This window comes from Mustela nigripes, chromosome 13, assembly GCF_022355385.1.
Source record: "Mustela nigripes isolate SB6536 chromosome 13, MUSNIG.SB6536, whole genome shotgun sequence".
NCBI lineage: Eukaryota > Metazoa > Chordata > Mammalia > Carnivora > Mustelidae > Mustela > Mustela nigripes.
In genome coordinates this window covers 101,151,178-101,170,143 of record NC_081569.1, presented here as the reverse complement: position 1 = coordinate 101,170,143, position 18,966 = coordinate 101,151,178, and the positions used below count along the sequence as shown (strand labels likewise).

The 18,966-nt window shown below is 43.6% G+C and overlaps 1 protein-coding gene across 3 annotated transcripts in view; it reads right to left on the bottom strand.

The window, feature by feature from the left end:
* Nucleotides 1-18,966, bottom strand: part of SAMD4A (sterile alpha motif domain containing 4A) — a 207,686-nt gene that overhangs the window by 131,564 nt on the left and 57,156 nt on the right. Inside the window, exon 2 of one of the 3 annotated variants that reach the window (XM_059373243.1) lies at nt 11,662-11,780. The exons of the other annotated variants lie outside the window; for them this stretch is intronic. The gene's annotated coding sequence lies outside the window, so the exon portion shown is untranslated. The remainder of the gene's footprint in view (nt 1-11,661; nt 11,781-18,966) is intronic. 3 annotated transcript variants of the gene reach the window in all.

The window sequence follows — 18,966 nt, the reverse complement described above, 5'->3', positions numbered from 1 at the left end:
GAGCAGGAAGAAATGAGGAAGGGCGGGGTCCAGGGTGCACCTGGGTAGCTCACGTCATGATCCCAGCATTCTGGAATCGAGCCCCACATTGGGCTCCTGCTTCTACTTCTGGATGCTGCTCCCCCTGCTTGTACTCTCTCTGTCTCTCTCTCTGTCAAATAAATAAATAAAATCTTTTTTTAAAAAGAAAGAAAGAAAGAAGGAAAAGAGGAGGGGAAAAAATAAGAGAAAAGGCAGGGCTTACAATAAGTGTGATCCTTTGAATAGAGAAAGCTGAAAACAGGAAAAGTGAAGAAGAGTAGAGAAAGAAGGGGAAGAAAGGACCAGACCCCTATGTCTCATTTTGGATAGCAACAGAATTTCCTAGCTCTTCTACCATCCACACACCAAAAACGTCACCAGATGTGAGGTCCCGCGGCATTCTGCCAAATTAAATAGAGAAACGCCTCACTCTTCTAGAGAACAATATAGTACCATTTTCCATAATACAGCGAAAACAGAGGCGGCCCATCTGTCCACAGATCTGACAGAGAAAAGGAAAAAAAAAAAAACAACCTCCACAAAAGGTCTATAACCTTTAGGGGGAAAAAATGATTCTGGGCTGAGCTCTCCAGAAATAGAACATTTTGATTACAAAATAAAAACTAGGTCAATAAGATAATGGACGTGATTTAAATGAAAATCACAGTATTTGTAATGGGCTAAAAATGGTATCAATATTACTGCAGAGAAGGAATATAATTAAATGTATTTTTACACAGCAGCTCCCCGCCCCAGCCCTACAAATCCCAGCCCCGCCACCAGTATTCCTCCACCTCATCGGAGAGGAATGTGCTGGCATGCCCCAAGTTGGTCTGAAGAATGCAGAGTTTCCGTACTCCTTTAGAAGATCCCAAATGACACTGGTTAGCTACATTCTTTCACTTTTAGATCACTGTTATTCATTTATAAAGCAAAGAAATGGAAAGGTTAGGGACTGGACCACTTCATTCTTTCACGATTTCTGCTCTATGGACAGGAAACATGCAGAGGGGAGGTGTCAGTGCCACAGTCCTCTCAGGCCGAGTGACCCAGGAATTCCCCACCATCCTAAGAGGGGGACAGAGATCCTAAGAGGTTTTGCTCAGGCCAGGAATTAAGATAAAGGGTGGAAGGGCCAATTTCTGGTTTTCTTCCTACAACTTGGGCTGTGACCTTGTGGATAAACTCTAACTCTGGGGTGTAATTCATCTTCCAAGCCCTCACAAGGGGAAGGGGAACAAAGAGAAGCGAGATGAATGAGCCATAAGGAATCGTGCACTGGGTGGTGACTGGGTGGCAACTAGCGAGCACAGAAGGGCTGCTGCGGCACCTGCCTTTGCCTGGATGTCCACATAAAAGCCTGGGACTCTGTCTACAAGAAACAGTCAATGGTCCTTCCACATTCAGGCTGCCTTCAGGGATCACAGACTCCTGATTGAGATTAAGCAAGATTACTCTATGATGACTATATTATCGCTTTAGAATATATACATACACCCACAGGCACATGGACAGAGCATTCCTTATGACAGAAGGCCACGTCAATATTGATTTCATGGAAATCACAGAATATGGTATTTGCCTGAGAACATACCATCGTCATCATTCTGAAGAGACTGTTTTCTCAAAATCTCTTTGTGGGTAGCGCCCATTGACTAAAAAGTCTTTTTTATAAGAATTAACTCTTTAATATGTTTCGATTCCAACACCCTGGCCACAAAGGGCAAGGCACTCGTTCACCCTTCGACAGCACAGGCTCACTTCCCATGAAGAAGATCTGTGAAGTGACAAGTGAACTTGCCCAACAAAAAAGAAGTAGAGAACTTAGTTATTTGACGTTACGACTCCTGTAACATTGAACTCCTTAAGGGCACTGAAGTGTGTCTGTAAAGTATCACTCCGTTACTGCCCACTTCACCCTCTCTTTACTTTGAGCATCAGAATACAAGGTATTTCAACAAGAAGCAAGTGGACAAACACCCTCACACCACGAGTCCTTTCTGTAAGTGACTTAAGGAGCTCCGAGCCACTGGTATTCTCAGTCAAGTGAAATAAGTCACTATAATAGGCCTTGAGGAATTCTAAGCCAGCAGAAAGGCCAAAAAGTTAAGGATCATCTGAGCTCATCCTATCACTCTCAGGGTTGTTCTTATTTATAGTTCCTTCCTATCACCAGGGCCTCCAGACCATGAAACAAAAATAGTGAAGCCAATGTGTGGCGAGGGTCACTGCAGACGAGGCAAGATTTCTGCGCGTATCCACAAAGCGTGGCACTCGGTTCTCTGCAGACAAGCAGTCTGTCAATCTCGTTTTTACTCTGACCTTCCATGACCTCGGTTGGGAGATCCTAAGAGGGGTAAAAGAAAAGAACCAAAAGGTCAAGCGAGTAAAAAACACTGAAAGAATGCTCACTGCAAGCGTATGATACGGGGCACGCCTCTGTCCTAGGAGTGTGGTAGAGGGAAAATGGATTATTTATAGGGGAAGAGAAACAAGATGACAAAATAAGCTCTTGACAAAGAGGACAGAAGCTTATGTTTGGAAAAGCTTCATGGAGCGGGGTGGGGCGGGTGGCGGCACTGGTGTTCTTTGCACTGTCACAGGGCAAACGTGGTCTGGCCATGACTTTGGCAGATTTGGGCTTCTTGCAGGGAGGAACCAGCTGGGGGCTGGGGAAACTGGTGTTTTTGGAGAAAGAGAAACAGCTGCTTGAGCATGAATGTCGGAAGGAAGTCCTCTTCCCTACTGCCAACCCACAAGACATAAGTATAATCCAGTCGCGGGAGCTACTATAATGAGACAAAGGGGGACAAGATTGAGTCACTGCTGATCAGTGGCCCCGGACCTCTGACGATGGGACCATGCCAACAAACACACGAAGGGAAAAAGCACGAGCCAATGACATGGGGATCCCTGTCTCGAAACAGGACCCAGGGAAGAAATTCTCATTTTATCTCCTCAAGCAGCTATTAATTACTTATACAGGTTTGGAAACAGGATGGACTGATGAATCCTATGCAATGTAAAGATTTATCTATAAACAATATGTAAACCCTCTATTCCAAGCCTTTGATCTGGTAAAAGTGGGGAGTCTGTTTGACTTAATTTACCTGCATTTGCTCCTCTTCTGTTGACTGTCAGGTGAGAATCAGTGGAGGAGGTAAGTGGTAATTGGAGTGACAAGACCTTTCTCTCTGGAGTAACCATTCCCTTAGTTAAGAGTTCTCAGTAACCCCTTCCACTGCCCTTATTGGTCCATTAGAAGCCAACAACTATAATAGAAAACCTTGCTTTTTTAAATAGCAAACATTCTTATGGTTAAAAGCCTAAGTAGACCAGAGACAAGAATAAACTAGAATACCGAATATTTCAACACTTGGCCATTTTAATGGGAAAAAATATGAAGTACACATTTCCATGTAAATGGAAATCCTACATTTATAAAAGCAGGCAAGATGATTACGTGTGACAAATACTTATAGGCAAATGAGAAAAACTAGCAAAAAGTTCCCTCTTCTAAAATAAACTCCTCTTTTTTCAGCGCACAATTCTCCTAAATTCTGACATTTATGCTTGCTTGAAAAAACAATTTAAGTCAACACTTCCCACTCTGTTATTCAACCCCGAGGCATAAAAATTTGATTAAATAGCCTAAAAATGCCTTCGTGCACAAGGAGCAGGCAACAACTGGCTTATACCATGACAAAGTCAGGCTGTAGCTTGACTTCTACCCAGGTGCTCTGTTGGAACCCTCCTAAATCCATCGTCGACTTTTGCTTTCCCTGCCTTCTCCCTTCTCTGAGAACATACCAAAGCCTCCCAGCGTGGGCTTTCTCCCAGTGATTGCCACCACACTACACCATCCTCTTGAAAAAACACCTGGTCTGTTTCAACAACACCATAACCAGAAAGGCAAGTTCTCCCATCCCCCACCCCCTGGGTCAGCACCTCCATTCCAAAACGGGATCTTGTAAGTTCACACTTCCTAAAATCTCTGTCCCACTCTTGAATACTCTGGCCACTCAGCTTCTCCTTCTCTTCTGGTTCCTTCCTTCCCCCAAAGACCTTAGCAAATCATAACTCATCAACTCATGAGAAAATCCAAGATCACATGTTCAACTGCTTCCTTGACAGCCTCACTAGGATGTCTAGTAGACATCTCTAGCTTACTATGTCCAAAACAGAATTCTTGATTTGGAGTTGTAAACCTGGCACTTCTTCAGAGTTCCCCATAGCAACAAAGGACACTGCTCAACTGCTTAGGGCGAAATCTGAGAATCACTCCTGACTCCCTCGACCACCACCACCATATGTCTCATCCAACAACAACTTCTGTTGACTCTGCTTTGAAAATATCTCTCTGCAATCCAACCACTTGTCTCCATCATGGCTACGTCAGTTTAAGCCATCAGTCTCTCTCACCTGGCGTACTGTAGTTACCTAACTGAGCTCCCAGCTTCCACACCTACTCTGTTACTGAAGTCTGTTCTCTGGACCCCATTCAGAGGGGTCATTTACAAAGCACAAGAAAACTCATGCTCCTTCTCGAACTTTCCGAATGCCTCCCATCATACTTAGAATACCGGCCAAAGTTATATAAGGACTAGATGACCCCTAGTAGCCCCGTAACCTACAAGGCTACCTCTCCAACTTTATTTCTAACCAGACTTTGCCTTGTTCTCCCGACTCCACTCACACTGACTTTCCTACTATTTTTTAAAACACATAACTCTGAATATTATCTGGGTGCATGGATTACATGTTATCACTATTCAAATGCTAAGTCTGTTTATCCACCTACACCTGCTCTCTGATACATCCTCAGGATACACACTCTGTCTATAAGGCATCTGAAGCTAGATGTTCCTATGCCAACACAAATGAGACATTGCAAAAAGAAGCCGTTTTCCTATCACCAGGGTGGAAACCTTGAGGCAGCTGCCAACCTCCAACCTCCACTGTACTGTCATCCACCATCAGTCACGGACCAAACCCTGCCATGTCCCCTACCCCGGACACATCACCTTGTCCCTTTCTTCTTCCTCCCTGAATTTAGAGTTTTGTGTCTGTCCCGATCTATCTCGTGTCTGAAATCCCATGCCTCCACTTGTCGCTTATCTTCCTCATATTGCTATCCGAGTGTCCTTGCAGAGGGCAGACAAGGACTTCTTTCTATACCCGAGTTTAAGTCCACACATGTCAGCCTCCATCTCTGCCTCCCACCACTTAAACTTCCTATTGCCTTTTACTGTTCCTATGCTGTCCAATAATGACAGCCACTAGCCACACACGGCTCTTTACACTACAGTGAGCTAAAATTTAATACAACCCGAAATTCAGTTCCTCCACTGCACTGGTCACCTTTCAAGGGCTCAAGGGCTACACGTGGCTGGTTGGGGACCCTGCTGTACATTTCCATCTTTACAGATAGTGCTACTGGGCAGTGCTGGAACCTATCCCCTCTGGAAAATTTACTCACCTCCCAAAGCAAACCTTTCTGTGAGAACAAATCCCATAACCAATGAGCCCTTTCAACCTATTTTTGTCAAAGCCTCACGCTTCAACATTAAGGAGCTCCTGATACAGTCTTCCCTGCAATCCACCCTAATTTTAAGGGAAGGATAAATACCATACCCTTTGCCCTAACACACATAAACATGACTTTCCTTTCACAAAAGTTCTTTTCTGTGCAAATATTTGCATATTACTATTCAATTTTTTTTCAGTGTTTGATCAGATCTGCTCTTCACTGTCTGCTCAATAGCGTTAACTATTTTAGACTGAACGCCCTTGCAGGCAAAACCAATATTTAATGATGCCAAGTATAGGAAGCTCTTCAAAAAGTGTGTTTTTAATAAGGGTGAGAGCGTAGTGGGAAAGCACCTATGCTTCGGAATTACCCTGCTCTGAGTTCCTGTCCTGATCCTTGCTAGCCACTTGGATCTTGGGCAGGTTCCTTAATCCTTCATTCTCAGCTTAAACATTCATAAGACAGAGAACATGGGGTTGTTGTGATAATTGCATGGGATCGAGCCCATAAATCTCTTAGCAATCGCTGATACATGATGATCACTCATTAACGTCAGCTGAAGAGATCAATGATTTTAGTTAGTTGTACACAAAATAAATTTAAATAATACTTGAGGGGGTTAAAAGCCTGATGAAAAAGAAATTATGAATGCAAACTGCTCCTCTTACTGAGTCAAGTGAGTGTCTTCAGATACAATGTGATGGATATTACTTAAGTATCAAACGGTGGAAAATATGTACCAAAGTAACATAAATTTGAGCATTTCTATTCTGCTTCTTGGGTAAAAACTGCATAGAGTTTCCAGTTCTTTGGAAAATTTTCTTCAGGAACAGTGGAACCTTGCTTGGCAAGTTGAAGAACTTTCCATTAGTTAAATGCAAGAAGGATGATTTCATTTTAAAAGTGAAATGTGGAAAGTAGTTAAATGGGCAGGCTATAACTAATCATACTAGTCTTTTAAAAAATCTAAAAAACAAAACAATAATAGAAGAAAGACTCATAATTCAAAGCACATGTGGACATCTTTTTGTATTGATTGCTTCCAAGTCCACATGCCAGTGAACAACTAAAATGAATATACATATTCTGCACATTCCCTAATCGCTATCCCCGGTGTGGGGCTCGAACACGCGACCCCAAGATCAAGAGTCCCATGCTCTACCGACTGAGCCAGCCAGACACTACTCCACACATTCAGAGCATGAACTATCTCTCCCTTCCTTCAGTAGTTGAAATTCAGAAGGGGCTGTGTATACTTAGTAGCCAAAGCCAGTATATGAATTCTGCCAAACCCGATATCCATCCTTCTCGTTCGATGGCTTCTGAAGGTACTAAGCCCGTGTGGTTATCAAAGTTTGCACCTTGGACCAATAGCAACAGCATCACCTGGAAACTTGCAAATTCTTGGGCCTCACCCTGGACCTACCGCACTGGGAAAACTCTGAGGGTGGGGCCCACCCACGTGCGTTTGAAGAAGCCCTCCAGGTGTTTCTAGTGCCAGAGCCTGGGAGGCACACCAGGGGCTGCACCTGGGCCCTCTACTGGAGGCAGCTCCGCAGGGAAGCCGTTAGGCCTTTTCGTGGACAGACTGTATTGAAAATATCTTCAACTGGCTCTCATTTGTTTGGACACGTGATACAGATTCAGCTTCCCTCACTAAGGTATGATCCCCTGATGGGAAAATTAATGGACTCATTAATGACACCAAGCAGAGCCCAGGAAGAGAGGACCCCCCACGGCTCTAAGGCACGAACAAGTCTTCACAATACCACACATTTTGTCTATCACATTTAGAATGGAGTCAAAATTACATGGCCCTGAATCCTACAGCTTTATAAGAAGACTTACTGACCCACAACGAGACATAGAGGAAAGACAGAAAGGTTGGCGGGCTGTGGCTAATTTCCCTTAATGCTTGTTTATTTTTAAATTCGTTTGGGGAAACAAAAGAGTCACATGATTATATAACAAAATTGCACCAGCTATATGGAAAAACAAACAAAAAGTAAAGATACTAGACGCCCTCTTAAGAGGTTTTTCAAAACAGAACACTTCCAAACAGTCTAAATTCTTTTAGAGGGGAAATGGAGAAACATGCTCAACCTCAAATTTTCATCCTTCAAAAGTACTTTTAAGCAAGAGTCACCCTCAGTGACTTTTGTTGTGATTTTTTAAAAGGCTCTAAGACAAAACGGAAGCTTATTTTAATACTTTGATGCTTCCATAATGTTCAGAAACATTTTCACAATTCAAATGTTTTCTCCAGCACAGTGCCTTACTCATCTTTCGGTGGCAGGCAATGGAATTCAACATGCATTAATTTAAAGTCTTGTGCTTTTTAAAAGATTTTCTTTATTTATTTGAGAGAGAGTGTGTGTACATGAGCAGGGAGAAGGGACAGAGGAAGAGGGAGAGGGAGAGAATCCCAAGCAGACTCTGTACCAAATGACCGGCTTGAGGAAGGGCTGGATCCCAGAACAGGATCTGAGCCCAAATCAAGAATCAAGTGCTCAACCCACTGCTCCACCCACGTGCCCCTGAACTCTTGCGCTTTTTTAAAAACAGGTTTCGTTTGAAGATCTTTTTATAAGGTGCCTATAGTCATACACTGCTTTTGCAAATAAGAGAATTTAAAGAAACTAGCAGATTCTTTCACAAATTTTTTAAAAAGATTTTATTTATTTATTTGTCAGAGAGAATGAGCATTGGCAGAGGCAAAGGGAGAAGCAGGCTCCCTGCTGAGCAAGAAGCCCGATGTGGGACTTGATCCCAGGACGCTGGGATCATGACCTGAGCCAAAGGCAGCCGCTCTACCAACTGAGCCACCCAGGTGTCCCTCTTTCACAAATTTTTATCACAGACTTATTGCATAGTTGTATATGAATAGCCAATTTCTGAAAGGCCAATTTCTGAAAGGAGAAAACAGTAGTAATGTCTGGGCAATGGGACTGGGGTTGAGGGACAGAGAAATAACACTTTTCTTTTCCCCCCTAAATTCTTAAGCCCTATTCAAGCTTATTTTTGTACATATTTTGTAAAATTCTTTTTTTTTTTTTTTTAAAGGAGGCTATGAATACCCTTTTGTGCCGATACAACATTGAAAGTGTTGCACATATTCTAGTATGGGACTGAGTTGGGGAGACATCTTGAACTTCAGAGAGAATTCAGAGAATTAATATTGAGTTCTGAGTGCCTCCTGAAGCCATGAAGATCTTTTTTTTAAATTTATTTGACAGACAGAGATCACAAGTAAGCAGAGAGGCAGGAAGAGGGTGTGTGTGTGTGGGGAAGCAGGCTCCCTGCTGAGCAGAGAGCCCGATGTGGGGCTCGATCCCAGGACCCTGGGACCATGACCTGAGCTGAAGGCAGAGGCTTTAACCCACTGAGCCACCCAGGCGCCCCTGTAAAATTCTTTTAACTACACTAGGCAGAACTAAAATGAGTGAACTTGAAAGTCATAAATCCATGTTGCCGGACCATTAACCTTTGGCATCCATTTCATTGTCCACCCCCTGATAGCTTTGGAAGCAGTTTCTGCCAACTCTGCCTACTTTGGGGGGCACTGTCTCCAGATGGCAGAAGGCTCTCATCTGGTACAACTCAGTCACACTGCCAACGAAGAAACTGAGGTCCAGAGAGGTTAAAGTCGGTCCATGTCATCAAACTTACCGATACCGGGGCAAGGCTCAGCCTGAGCTCCAGGCCTTCTTGGTTTACACTTGGTTTGTTTTTGTTTTAATCCTATCATGTTGCCCATCCCATGATCTACACGCCACTCATGCATTAATCTAAGATCTGAATCATCATCACGAAGGTACTAGAGTGTTACACAGACATGATTCCATTAGAACTAAAGCTGGGCACTGTAACCGAACCCTGCACCTAGCAATGGTCCAGGCAGAGGACCTACATACAAAGCAGCAGAGGCATAGGGGGCGGTGCTGAAGATCAGGAACTCAGCAGTTTTCTGCCTGAATGTGACTCCTCCACTTAATGACTGTTAGACTTCTTGCACATAACCTCTTTATGCCTTCTTTTTCCCATCAGCAATGTTGCAGTTAAAAAGACTATCTAGGTAGGGAGAGGGTGGTGGGGTGATGGACATCCGGGAAGGTATGTGCTATGGTGAGTGCTGTGAAGTGCGTAAACCCCTGTGATTCACAGACCTGTACCTCTGGGGCTAATAACACATTATATGTTTATTTAAAAAAAGAAAATGACTACCTAGCTACTTAATAGAACTGTGACAATTAAATGACATAATAGATGTCAAATTTGTAGCCAAATGCCTGATACATAGTAAGTGCTCAGTAAAAGTTAGCCAACATCAATTACAATTTAAATTATCAAACTAGGCACAATCCAGAACCTTCCACACTAACTCTGGCCGTTTTTTAACGTATTACATAGTACCACCCTAAAATTTGATTGTAAGTGTTTGTCTTTTGCGAAGATCTGCATTTATCCCAAGTTAGTAACCTAAGAAAAGATGCACCTCCCTGCCCCATTCTTCCCAGCACTCAGGGCTGAGTAGCTCGAATTAATGAATGCATGTGAAAACACTGTGGAATGGCGAAGTCTCCCAAACAAAAGATAGATTTTGTGTTTAGCTTACCCTGAATCATGGCTGGGAGTCAAGGTTTGTTCTCAGCTCTCCTGATCACCCAACGATTCTGATGGCTTCTCCAGCTAGCTGCCCAAACAAGAACTTGCTCTAACAGGTCCCTCCTGGGCCGGCCAGCCTTTCCAGCCCAGTGTGAAGTCCCAGGCCCGCCCCTCTATTAAAGCCCCCTCTTTTCTCTTTCCTTGCTGGTGGAGAGACCCTCTTCTCTAAACCCAAGGTAGGGCGGGGGAGGGGGGAGAAACAAACCACAAAAAACCTGTGAGTAATTTCTTTTCAAATCTGGAGAAGGTAGTTTTCCACTCTTCTCTTGAGCAAAGAAGTCAGTCAAACCCCTGTGACCTCTAACAAAAACATTCTTTGAAGGCACAACAGAATAAGCAATAACTGACAATTTAAACATACCTAGAATACTTTGCCACACATATTTCTCGAGTGTCTTATAACGGCACAAAACTTCAAACAGCAAACCAACCCCTGCCTACCAGCTTAAATGGAAGTCAAGCAATCTAAATCCACTGTCAAGGCATTTCGAGGATGTTTTAAAATGCCTGCTGGAAACAACTACAACCTACAGAGAGCTCAGGCTATAGACCTCTGGGCCCAGAGGACTTCCTAGCTCAAGGCTGGTGCAGCCATAAAAGGGCGGACATTGGCCAGCATCTGGTCTGGCGACAAACTCAAAAAGAACAGCTTTGGATTTTGAAACCAAACACTCAAGGGTGTGAGGCAGGCACTGGCTGTGACCAACAACCGAGCCAAGGAGGCTCGAAGTCAATTCATTTGCAGGGAGTCAGAGCAACAATTACTCTGTGACCTTCACAATTAGGGCAAACAATCCCGAAGGGTGTATTCCTTTTTTGTCTTTCCTATAGTTCTTTTTCCAAATCAGATCTGTTGAAGAGGAGCGGAAGGAAAGTGAGTAGAGCAGGCAATGGAGTCTGTTGGTTTTTGTTTTTAATTGAGATATAATAGACATATAACATTTTATTAGCTTTAGGGGTACAGCATAATAGTTCAACATGTGTATATATTGTGAAATAATCACCACAATAAGTTTAGTTAACTTCCATCACTGCACATCATTACAGATTTTATTTCTTGTTCTGAGAACTTTTCAGATCTACTCTGTTAGGCCAGTTCACGGAGTCTCCACACTGTACATCTCATGCCCGTTACGTCCATGTGGAAGATGTATTGGTCTTATAACTGGAAGTGCATACCTTTTAACCACCTTCACCCATTTCACCTAATCCTCCTCCCCACCCCCGCCTCTCGTAATCACAAATCTGATCTCTACCTCTGAGTTTGGCTGAAGTTTGTTTTTAGATCCTACATATAGGGGAGATCATACATTATTTTTTCTTCCTCTGTCTGACTTATTTCGCTTAGCCTAATGCCCTCAAGGTCCATCTGTTGTTGCAAACGGCAAGCTTTCCTTCTTTTTTATGGCTAAATCATATTCCGCTCTACCTAGATCACATTTTACCTGAAGGATGGGGTTCCTGGAGCAGGGTTCTAACTCTTCCGCTCCTGCCTGTTGTCCTATCGATCTTTACCAAGCTCCTTGCTGATCCAGGGCTTTCTTCTTGCTGAACATCTGCCTTCCTGTACAGAGATTAGAGGAACTAAAGATGCGGTTGAATCAGTAAATCACATGGAGACTTTTAAGGAAACGGACTATTTTCCCATAGAGTCCAGGACTTTCCAGCCACATGTTGGGCCCACTGCTGAGCTCCCCATCATCCAGAGGCTCTGGTTGGGCAAGTGACCCCATTTGATATATCTCCTTTTATCTATTAATGCTCACGGACTTAGGATACCGTGTTCAGAAATGTAGGATTTGTTCGTTCGGTTCAAGTAGACTCACTTCCCCTTGACTCAGAATGCTTTTCTCTTCATCTGACCCTCTGACCCTTCCCTCCAGTCTCCCTCCTCCCCCATCTCCCACCCAGCAACCAGGAAGCTGGATCATTCATTCAACAGGATATTTCATCCCTGTTATTTCAGTGACTAATACAGGCACGTAGCTAGTATTGAGTGAATGTCTGGTGAATGAGCAAAGATTTGCCCGGATTTGGGGCCAGAGTCAATGCCAGATGGCTTCAAAAGGGATTCTTCAACAGACAGTCAATGCCTGACCAATGTGAGAGCAGCAGTTCATGCCAGGTTTGCCACACCGGCCCTTGTTTTTGTGTTGCTTCTCCCCACTTCCAATTCCCCAGCTGTAAACAGTGCCCTCCTCGTGAAATGGGAGCCCTTGTGCTGTACTCCCCAAGCACGACTTTTCCAGCCTACACAAAGCTTTGTCCATATTATCATGACCGCAGTCCTCAGCCCTCAATGAGATGTCAGGAAACAAACCTAGTGAGCAAGTTCAAGCAATAGTACTGGGAGAAGATGAGATAAATGCATTATAGAGAGAGACTCAGAACTCTCATCTACCTTCCAAGAACTCAGAATTGAATGACTTCTTGATAAAAGCCCAGGTAGAATATTCAATGTTATTGTTCCTCTACAAACACACACGTAAAGGGGACCCACACAGAAACTACACTGGACTTGGAGTCAGAAGGGGGCTTGAGGGTTGGGTCTGTCTCCAATCGGCTGGTTATCTTAAGCAATATATGTACTCTCTCTGATCTGAAATTTTATCTCGTGTACAATGGAGAGCACGATGTCCGCATCTCATAGTGCTGTTACTTAGATTAAGTGCAGTGACATTTATAATGCTGCTTGGTCGAATGAAATGTAGATAAATGAGTGAGTATAGTGAAACAGTGCAGAAAAGAAGGACAAGAAGACTATTTGAAAATCCAGAATTGAGTAGAGAAGAGAAAATTGGCACCATAGGAAATGCATTTCAGAGGAGACCTGGGTTGTGATTTGTAGGGTCTAACACGTAATCATAATATCAAAATGACAAGTGCTCCCTGACGGTAGACCCAGTATATGTCTACAGATGGTGGTGATGAAGGACATGATAATGTCTTTACTGAGTGACGATCATATACCTGGCACTATTCTGAGCACTTTATCTGTTCTATCTGGTTCAATCTGACAATAACCCAATGATGAAGTAAGTAATGTTATTATCCCCATTTCACAGATGAGAAAATGAACTAAGACCCAGACAGCTTAATTCATGGTTAAGTGCAATTCTCCCTGAGCGCATACTTATTTTTTTAGTAGACTCCTGGGAGAGAGGAAAAAAACATCAGGAAGTGAGGGGCGTCTGCACAGCTCCCGGCTCTTGGTTTCAGCTCAGGTCATGATCTCACGGTCATGGGATCGAGCCCCGTACCCGGGCTCCACGCTGAGCAGAGTCTGCTTGAGGTTCTCTCTCCCTTTCCATCGTGCCAGTACTCCCTCTCTCTCTCAAGTAAACAAATCGATTCTTTTAAAAGAAATGAGGACGTGAAAGGAAAGCATTTATTCAGCAGGACTGAAAGGGTGAAGCGAAGAGAGGAAAGGCTCAAGACCGGGAGTGGGATGAGGTTAGAGATGCTGGAAGAAGCCCACAAGAATCCTACCGGGAAAGACCAAAAGGACATTCTTCATAATGGAAGACAAAATGTATTCTGTGTGTAAGGCGAAGGCCAGTAGGAAGCAAGGAGAATGTAATTGTTAGGAAATCAACAGAGATCATACCATGGCATTTCCCTCACAGCCTGCCCAGTGCACCAGGCACACTAATCAGCAATGTTCTCGTTCTCGGAGGCACGACCCCACTGCTGTGACAGTGGAGGGCTGGGGTCAGAGCACACTGATGAAGCTGCTGCCACCCCAAGAGCCTTGTGCCCCCTCTGAGCCTTCAGCGCCATTCCTGTGAGCAACGACAGGAGGAAGCAGCTAAAGCTAGCTGTCACCACCAGACTGCTAATGAAAACAGTAAGTCTGCAAAAAAAACTGCCAACTTCTTCACAATGAAACGACCACCCAGAAGAGAATCAATTCGGAAAAGGGGTCCCTTCCACGGGGAACAGGTTTCCTCAGTGGTGAGTCCCCGAACAGGCTTGTCTTAAGGGACCATCAACCAAAAGGAGATACATACATCCTGACACTGTCTTTGCCGTTCCATAGTCTTCTCCTTCTACATCAGTAATAACTGAATCTGTGTCAATTGGGACTTATCCCAAACACAGATAAGAGATTTCAGAGATCTTTACGGCCAAGAAAAAGAATTTACAAAACCAGAGTAAAACATGGAAGCCCATGGCACAAAGGCTGCCAGGTCCTATTACAAGAGAGGGATGGAGACAGAGGGCGGCGGGTGTGTGGCGGGGGGTGGAGGGAGGGGTAGATAGAGAAAGAAAACATTTCTGAGGAAAGGGAAAAAAGGCAGTAATCCTGTACTGTGTTTTGTTTGATTGGGGTAAGGCCAACACTAGTCACTCTCTTTCTTGATTTGCTCAGGGTAACAGGTTTTGCATATGATGATTTAAAAGCACGCGGTAAACGAAATATGTAGGTTATCTTTTTATCAAACACAAATATTCTGCTTTAATTAGCCAATGCATGCTGGCGTTTTTCAGCCAAATGTATTCTGTCAAAAATAAACACAATTGCAAAGATTTGGCATTTTAAAAGGGAGTAGTTTGTCGATAGCCGAATGCTAAGACCTCTTTATTACCTCGTCAGTGACCCAGATGTGTTACAACCACAACCTGGTAGCAAGTAATTGTGTGTGTGTGTGTGTGTGTGTGTGTGTGTGTGTGTTAATCAACACCAATTCGACATTTAAAACACCTAATAAAGGTAGGCAAGTACTAGCCACTGCTGGCATCCTGAGGAAATGGAAGCAGTGTGGAATAAACTAACTTGTTTGGAATCCCCAAGCAAAGGAGAAATAATCTAAAAACCCCAGGGTTGAACAAGGGACACAGATCTACATAGAAATGCTGACACAGTCTGAGTATGAGGAGCCCTCCTGGAGGGAAGGAAGGGAACCACCAACCCACCCCATTAGGCCACATTGGCTGCCATTGTTTCCTGTGGCCTGGCTGGTGGCTGCTGTGAGAAGGACCCCCTCCCCCACCCACTCCCCCCTGGCCCCTCCCCGCCCAGCAAGGCTGGCTACCCCCTACCACCTCGATATCCCCTCATCCCCAACCCTGATGCCTCAGTTGAGACAGAAGGTAGGGTGGTGAAGTAAAGGCAAGATGTTTTAGGTAAGAGCGCAGACATGCTTGAGAAGCACAGATGCTGAGAGATTTCATGGGGGTTCAACCACCGTGTTTCTTTTCTTATGTCTTCAAGACTGGAAGGCTGGCTGGAGTGTGACAAGAATGTCACAAGAAGCTGCCATGGCTCCAAGCTCCTAAGCATGGAGCACGGCGTGAGGAACTTTCCAGCCAATTATTTTGTTTAATTCTTGCAATAACTCTGTGATGCAGGTTATTTCCCCCATAACAGAGGTGAAGAAACAGAAGCTTGAAGAGATTCCAGTATTTTGCTGGGGTCAACGACTGCCATGTGTCATGGCCCACAAATCTGTGGAACAGTGTCCCCTCCCTCTGGCATGCCAACCTTACTCCAGCATCTAGAGAGATGAATGGGATTCTGAGCCCTATGGTGAATAAGCCTAAACTTAGTCAGATTTTAAAAAATAAAACATGCCAAAAGGCAAAGTCAACCCTGTTTGATTTAGGGAGGAACGTTTCTTCGAAGACAGCATTGAAAATAGGCATGGCCGGACATCCACTCCCCTAGAACATGAGTAGACACCGGATCCGGATAACAGAACCAACTTTTCAATTTCTAGCCTGGCTAGAAATGATTATGAATAGTTTCCATGAGAATAGAAGTTAATTTTGAGATTCTGTTATAACTCAGAGTATAACCTATCCTGAAACATTATAGTAAGTGACTGGCTTAATCTTAAAACAAACAAACAAACAAAAAAACCCTCTCTTGTTGTCCAAAGAATAGTAATGGAAACAATTTTACTTACAGATGAATATTCTTATAAACCAAGGACTTATAGATGACTATGCTTTTAAACCAAGGATTTTTAAAAAAAATTTTTTTTCAATATATTCGAGAGAGAGACAGAGTGAGAGAGCATGAGAGGAGAGGTCAGAGGGAGAAGCAGACTCCCCATGGAGCTGGGAGCCTGATGTGGGACTCAATCCCAGGACTCTGGGATCATGACGTGAGCTAAAGGCAGACACTTAACCAACTGAACCACCCAGGTGCCCCTTAAATCAAGGAATTTAACAGCCTCTTTGATAATTATTTTAACTTCTCTTTTTTCCCCACATTTATTCTCATTAAGACAGAGGATAGTTATATTGTTAAAAGTTTATAATACCAATCACTAAATATTCACCCTCAGGACGTCAATATTCTAGAATTCTATTGCCTTTGTTCAAGGTAAAATATTAATGGGTACAGAAATTTGTATAGGATCAACAGAGCCAACTCAGTATGACAAATGGGGCAAATTCTATGCACAACATTATGGAAACATCAGGTTAGTATGCTCCTAACACCAGCTGTTCCGTGCTGGAGCTCCCTGGTATAATCACCTGTGAATCACGAGGATTCACAGTTGCCCCAAGGCTGTGGCATTCACCAAGTGGCTTGCTTGAGCAAAGACAAGACTTCTTCTGCTCCTGGAGAGTGAGGACTCCATATGTTGTGCCGTAATCTTCTTGTAGCAAAAATAGCCTCCGGGATTTATATCATTTCCAGGAAGAAAGGATGTATGGATGGTGACCATTTGGCAAAAAGCTACCCATGTTGGGACTGGGTGCAAGAACAGACCTATTTTGATGTCCGAGTCCTTCCTTACTATAGGAACATATTAGCAGAGAGTTTACAGAGTCTGGGCATTGTTTTTTGGCATATGAAGAATTCTTAGTAAGAATTTCAAGAATTCCAAAGATCCCGAGTGGCACACAAAACGACTGGGAAGGAAATTTCATCTGCAGGGAATCCTTTAGGATTTTAGAACCAAGTGAACATAACCTTACTGGTGGTTCCTGTTCATCCTCCTGGCTAGTTCCCACGCTCTCCCAGCCTCTCAATGCTCAAATGACTCCGTTCTTGGTCCTTGTCTCTCCTCTACCCTCGCTCCCTTGGTGACCTCATGCAGTTTCATGCCAGGCTGATGGTCTGTAGAGCAATCAACACCCAAGTCCACATCCCCACCCTCGATTACTCTCTTGAATTCTAGACTTGTATATCCAACTGCTTATTTAACAGTGGACTTGGGAGTAAATAAAGATCTCAAATTCAACATGTCCCAAACTGAAGGCACTTAACACACACACATTGAGTCACTTATTTATAACCACTATATGAGAATGCTGAGATTATTCTCATTTTATAAAGGACAGTAAAGCATAGAAAGGTGAGATGATCGTCTAGGGTCACACCTCTAGTGAGTGACAGACCCAAGAGGGCACCATCATCCTTGAGTTCTCTTCTCCCTGTCTTCCTCCTCCTTGCAACTCTGCTCCCACCCCTCGTCCTCCGAATCCAATCCATCAGCAAAGCCGGCAGACTCCACTTCCTCCGTCCCAACTACCACCACATGCCCCCGAGCTCCATGGTCTCTCTCACCTGAGTCACTGCAATAGCTCCTCACTAATCTCCCTGCCTCCTTCCACTTGCCCTCAACTGTCTAGTGTCTACCTCACAACCAGAGTGATCTGATAAAACCAACCTTTAGACCCTCGAATAGCTTCCATTCCACTTAGAACACACTCTTAAGTCAATATGAACTCTGCCTTCCTGTCCAACTCAAAGTCAGGCACCCTCCCCCTCATCCACTAGCCGTCAGCTGTCGTTGTCTGCTCTCCAGTCCTTGAACACACCAGGACTACTACTTCTGCCTTGTAGCATAGTCCCAGCTGTTGTGACCCCAGATCTCACATGGCCGCTGGCTCATCATCTGGGACTCATCCTCAATGTCACGTCCACAGAATAATCTTCCTTGACCACCCAACGTAGAGTAGCCCCTGCCTCCACCCCACCTACCCACTCTTATGCACTATACTTTGGATTCATTAGACAGCCAGTTGGCAATATCCATCAAAACCTAAATGCACATACCTAGCCATTTGACCCAGCAATTCTACTTCTAAGAATTCATTCTAAATATAAACTTGTACATGTGTGAAATGATATATATTACAGGATTATTTATTGCTGTGTTGCCTCTAACAGCAAAAGGCTGGGAACACCCTAAATGTCTATCAGTAAGAACTCCTTAGATAAACTATTATATATAATAACAAATAAAATAAATGTATTTGATACCTAATAACCTTAAGAGCTAAGTAGTATTGTAAGCCTTCTTTGTGAGCAGAAAGCTAAGGGGAGTTTAGGTAACCAACCCAAGAAGTGCAGCTAATAAGTGGTAAAGGGGGGATTCAGACCCCAAGTTCTTAGTCTTTATACTTTAATGCTTCCCAGTACATGTATCATGGTGAAATACTATGTGGCCATTAAAGGCATTCAAAACATATTTATATGTACTCATCTTTAAGACATGTTATTAAGTAAAAAAAAAAAAAAAGTATAGGACAGTGCTTTTTAAAGAAGGCAAATATATATGTTTGCAAGACAAGTAAGAAGCAGTAGGACACTATATAGGAAACAGTGGCTACCCTAAAAAAGAAAAGCAGGTGGCTAAGGGCAGGGGTGGAAGAAAACCAACATTTCACTGCATACTCTTTTGTGCCTTTTGGTTCTGTTGTATATGCACAGACATTATACCCATTGCTTATTCAAAGAATGAAATAATTGAAAACAGATTGCTGAGGTTTTACAAAAGAACAAAAGA